The following is a 6,341-nucleotide window of genomic DNA, read 5'->3' as shown; positions in this document are numbered from 1 at the left end:
ATAGTAATAAAGATGACATATCTTAGTTACCTATACGATGTCTCTTCAAAAAGTATCACAAAATTTGAATTTTCGTGGGTTTGATTTTAGATTTTTATGTGGTGTTATTGTTGTGTGGGTTTCTCGGAAACCCGCACTACTATTGGTTAACTCTCCCAAGCAAGTCCCTCCCCCCGAAGGCGCAATCCTATATAAAGCGAGACGCTCCTGAAGCGGGACCCCCATTCCCTTCCCAACTCCAGGACCCCCATTCCCTTCCTAACTCCAGGACCCCCATTCCCTTCCCGATTCCTGACCCCATTCCTTACCCCCCTTCCTCACCTGCCACCCTGTCTCTGAGTTCGTCGGTCGTGGGCTCCTACGACCACACCAGAGATGGCCAGCCTTGCCCCGCTCACTCGTCCCTACTCCCTGGTGCCTGAGCCCCATTGCTTAAAGGGTTAAATAAAAGACGCATAAACTGAATACGACTCTCTTTCTGTTGCTATGCTCCCACCAATGATGTCGCGGCCGCCACCCACGCGACATTATGTTGGTACTTTTGTCTCTCCATTATGCCGAAAATTTCGGCCATGAAATGTTGAATTTTCAGTTAATTGTTGACAGCTTTTTGGCTTGGACATGTTTTGGCTCGTCTTTGATTTTTGCCTGTTCCAAGAAATGGATCAAAGAATCTATATCAAATTTTGTGTGAAAAATGAAATTAAGTGAGCGGACGCATTCTGAATGTTGACTGTGGCATATGGAGAAGCTACCTTGAACTGAAGCAACGTTGATTGGTGGTACAAAATGTTTTCAGAGGGCCTAGAAGATGTGAATGATGAAGAGTTTGCTGGATACCTGGGTACGTCAACAACAGACGAAAACATTGATGAAGTGAAGAAAATAGTATTGGCCAATTGTCAATCACCATTAGAGAAGTTGCTGAGGACCTAAAAAATCGATTGGCTCTTGCAATTGGATTTCTACCAATGATTTGGTTATGACACGGGTTGCCGTGAAATTCATACCAAAGTTGCTCAAATTCGACCAAAAACAGCAACGCATTAACATTGCTAATGAGGTGTTGGGACTCTGGATGCGATGACCCAAATTTGCTTCAGAGGGTCATAACTCGTGAGGAATCATGGGTTTATGGTTATGACGTGGAAACTAAAGCTAAATGGAAGCTGCAGCAAGAGCCAAGACAGAAAAGAGCGCGCCAAGTTCAGCCAAATATGAAAGTTTTGCTTACAGTTTTCTTCGATTGTAGGGGCGTGGTGCATCTTGAGTTCCTGCCACAGGGTAGAACGGTAAATAAGCTGTAACCTGCAAGTTATGCGCAATTTGTGCGAAGCAATTCGCCACTCACGCCCAGATTTGTGGAATAACAAAAATTGGCTTTTGCACCATGACAACACTGCTGCTCACACATCGTTACTTATGCTCAAAATTTTGTTCAAAAACAACATACTAATGATGCCGCAGCCACCATATCTCCAGATCTGGCACCCAGTGACTTTTTCTTGTTCCCAAAACTAAAGAGGCCCATGGAAGGGTGATGCTACGCTACAATTGACGAGATAAAGACTGCATCAAAGGAGGAGCTGAACCAGATCACAAAAAATGATTTTTTGAAGTGCTTCGAGGATTGGCAAAAACATTGGCACAAGTGTATAATATCTAATGGGGAATACTTTGAAGGGGGCAAAATAGATATTTATGAATAAATAATTGATTTTTGTAAAAAACACAAAAGTCGGGATACTCTTTGAACCGACTTCTTATATTTTCCGTGCATTTATTGTTTCGGAGATGGTTTTAGGTTTTTTCCACTATTTTACTGCTGTTTTCTTTAAATTTATTTTCTTTTTCAAACTAAATAACATAATTATGATGACAGGAAAGTAACACAAGAGTTGACATTCAACATATTTAGTGATCAACTGGTTTCATTTCACTGTACTATCTTTGGGAATGTTCTGAGAATGAAATCCAAAGATACTGAATTGTATTGAATCTACACTCTTGACACCAGTAAGGATGCACTGATTAAAAAATAACCCTCAGAGTGAAAATGCTTATCTTTGCAAGCTATAATTTCAACGTTTGCTTGAAAGAGGGCGAGAATATACCAATATATATATATATATAAATATATATATATATACCATAAACACAGTAATCAACCCGAAGGTCGGTTTGGTAGGTGATGGTAGAGTTCACCCAGTACAAAGCCCTATATGGCGTGTGAAATTCACATATCAGGGTAGGGGGGCCAGTTCCTTTCCCTGTGCCAGTTATGGTTTCCCAGGAAGACCAAGGTACCCAAAAAATCACATAGCTTGGGTGGAGCTGCAGGTGCCCAGAGTGCCTTGCCCGGGAATCGAACCCGGGCAAGGCACTCTGGGAACTTATGCACAATATATATATTTATATAGTGCACAAGTTTAAATTTTATCTTTTATTTTCTCAGTTCAAGGAGGTGAGTGCGTTCTTCATCCTTCATATAGTCTACAAATAGCCCCATTTGGCATTTTTCTTTTCCCAAATGTATAAATATATATATATAAAATCTGTTACTTCCCTGTATTCAACTTGGAATTCTACTAATTCTCCATTTCTATTACATTAACCAGTCCCCTATCATATTCTGAATGATTTCAACTTGGAATTCTACTAATTCTCCATTTCTATTACATTAACCAGTCCCCTATCATATTCTGAATGATTTTATTTTCTTGGCTTCACAAATTATTGCATTATAGTCACAATTTAATTAATATATTGAAAATTATTCAGTCATCACTTAAGTTGACTTTATAGATTTTTCCATGGCATTCCCTCAAAGAAATTCTGATCTGATCATCCTTATCTGTTCAGTGCATCTAGATTTAATGAACAAGGAAGTGTCAAATAAATTTGCGATTCCACAGAATATACGTAGTTTTTTTGTTGATTAGTTTCACTTCACTTAAGCATCACCATTAGGAGTAATGGTAGTGCAGGAGGCTATGCACATTTATATATGTGTGTAACTAACATATGATACTACAGTTTAGCAAAACTGCAATACAAATTCTTTTCTATGGAAACAAAGTTATTAGATTCTTTCCTGTTCATTATAATTGAATTCCACTAAGTATTGGCCTCAACTGTCTCTCAAATTAAGTACCTAGATTTATTAAATTCTGTCCTCTTGTTTTTCAAACCTAAGCAGGAAAATCCTTCATCATACCCTGGGAAGCATCCAAGCAATAAACTGGAGCATTAGCATGTGTCTTTTTGATCTCAGATTAAGACTTGAAGGACCTTGATGTTATTGCCAGGGATATTTCATTTGATTTCTCTAATTCATAACTTCTCTATTTAAGGGTAGTAACTCTGTCAGGAAAGTGAGGAATTGTAATTGCTCCTACAATTCAGGAAGGAATTTGGAAAAGGGCTGAAAGTTTTGTAGGTGAATTAGGATTATGATTTGGGCATCTGCAATATCTGACGAGAATTGTGTTTCTTTTTGTTTTGCTATTTATTTGTTTTTGCCATAGGCTATCATTTGTGTGGGTTCTAGTAGAAACCAAATCTGTGGTTGAACATAGATCATTGATAATTGTGATTTGCAATACAATGATAAATGATTCATAAAATAATATGTAATCAGATTTCGAACTTTGGGGAAACATCGGGGAAAAGGATGGCATATTTTTTGTGAAAAAATCAAGTATGAAAATTCTTCAGTTGAGTGGCTTAAATGTACTACCTAATACACTCTTCACCTCATTTTTTTTATTAAGTAGTTCACAGAACTGACGTAGCCTAAAGGATGTTAAAAAAAGGCTTGTTAAAACCTTGGTTTTTTATGGAGTGGAAAAAATGTAATTGAAGCAGGATGTAGATTGGAGTTTTGCAATGGGGGTGTGGAGAAGGATGGAAAACGTGAAATGGGCAGAAAAGAAAACAAACTAGGAAGTTCTAGGTATAGTTAGGGAGGAGAAGGGATTGTTGGGGGAAATCAAGAATGGAGAAAAGATGGATGCAGAGCATTTTGACAGGCAATGGAATGTTGAAGACTGTGCTATAGAGGAGAGATTGTTAATCAAACAAGGGAAAGGTAGGAATAGGATAGGAACATTGGACTGAATGAATGGAGGAAGGATGTATGCAGGATTGAAGAGGTACTTAATGTAGTATTGGATGTTACGTTGTTTTGTTATTAGAGATAAGGACCATGAATGCAAGAGATTAGTCAAATGCTGGATCATAAACTCCAATTGAGGGAGGAAGCCATGGTGATCAGGGTAGAGAAATTTCACTCGTAGCACTGCAATTGTGTAAAATTAAGTTGGAAGAGTAAGAAATTTTAACTAACTTATCTGACACAAGAAATAGTAAAATTTCTTCATAAGTCTGCTACTTAAGGTGGCTCCAATAGATGTGGACAGCCTCAAGTGAATTTATCCATTAACATGACCATTACTTACATCTGGAAAGCACCTCAGGATCATAGACAATAATCTTCACTTGTTATGTATAGTAAGAAATGAACATCCATATTGTTTTGGGGTGTTTTTCATGTTTCATTGTATTTTCCCTATGCAATAGCACTTTTTGCTCAATGTATGAAAATAATTTTAATTCTTTTTTTTTTGTCATTCTATGGGAAAATTATTTCTATTATGCAAAGAGTCACGAATAGTGTGCCCCAAATTTTGCAAAGGCGCACAGCAATTAAGCATTCACTATCTTTTTCTCTGATCGGAGGAAAACTTGTGCTCGGTGATGATATTATTATTGGTAGTGTACCAGTTATTGACTAACACAGGCTGCAACACAATAATTCCTTTGCATCTTCCACAAAACAAAACCTGACAGCCAACCCTACAATAAGCCATAGTTGAATTCAACAGGATTCCTTCCTACCTTCTAATGTATATGGAAGGTTCTCTTCCTATTCTATGTTATATATATGCCTATCCTGTTCTTTCCTCGCTTGTGTAACATTCTCCCCTCTTATCAGTCTTCAATATCCCATTGTCAATCTAAAGGTGCAGCATCTATCTTTCCTGCGTCCTTTGGATATCTCCCAACAATTCTAGCTCATCCTACCTAGCACTTTCTTGTTTCTTTTCTGTCCATTTCTCCCTTTCCATTCTTCGCCAAACACACATTTCAAAAGTCTCCCATCTATGCCCATCATCCTGCTTCAATTACGATGCTTCCACAATGTCAATAACTACACTCCATATCAAAGTTTTAATGAGCCCTTTCTTAACATCCTTACCCAACAATCCTTCAATTATTTCCTCATTGCAAAAGCTTCTTTACCTAACACATTCCTTCATATGTCCCTACCACTTAGACCATTTTGGTCCAGAACACTTCCAAGATAGGTAGACTGCCCCATCTGCGCTAGCTTATGTGTTCCTATTTTAATATTTAACTCCAGCCTTTTTCTTTCTCAAAAACTTAATAACATTAGTTTTGCTTAATTTATTCTCATCCTGTATCTATAACACTGATTTCCTATGCACCGAGCAATACTTGTGACCCCTTGGCTGACTGACAAACTAAATCTTGATCACCTGCAAACCTATTTGATTTCATTTATTTTCATCGACTTTCTTTCCTTATTACTACTAATTCTTAGCATACATGTTGAACAACACAGGTGATAATGGACACCCCTGCATTACCCAGCTTCGTAACACTGTCCATTGTGACTCTGCATCCTCCTTTTGCACACTAGCTGTGCAGGTTGAGGATAAATATTTTATCCCTTCAATCTAAGAAACAGACATTAGTCTAGATTGTATTCAATAGTCCTCTCAATCAGTGACCTCATTACTGCTATGGTATCATACATGTATCTCCCCTTCCTCAACCCAAACTGATAAACTCCCAAGTAATCACTCGCCGAACTCTCTATTTCTTATATAGATGAACCAGAGAACCGCTTAAGCTGTGCAAATTCCAGCTTTTGTTCTATAGTCCTCACATGATGTAGCCAGTACCTTCTCTGGAATAAGAACCAACACATATCCTGGCCAAATTCCTATCACATAAATGCTAAGAATTAGTCCATAAAAACTCATTTTCCCATATTGTCTACCCCCACAGCCTTATTTGATTTCAATTCCATTAATGACCTTTCCATTTCACCATCAATTACGCCTGAACCAAAGCTAACCTCAACTAAATCATATTCCCCAATTTATGCCCAACCTTGCTGGCCTTCATATGTCTTCACCCTACAGTTCTTCTAAATTCAATGGTTTCTGGCTCAAATTTGTGTTTATGGAATGAAGAACACAATCTCTTTTTCCACTGTTCTTTATTAGGGTACCACTAGAGTTAATGCTAGG

The sequence above is a fragment of the Hetaerina americana genome, unplaced genomic scaffold, assembly GCF_022747635.1.
Source record: "Hetaerina americana unplaced genomic scaffold, ioHetAmer1.1.p SCAF_11, whole genome shotgun sequence".
Lineage (NCBI taxonomy): Eukaryota > Metazoa > Arthropoda > Insecta > Odonata > Calopterygidae > Hetaerina > Hetaerina americana.
The sequence above is the reverse complement of the archived record's forward strand: the minus strand, read 5'-3'. Positions refer to the sequence as shown.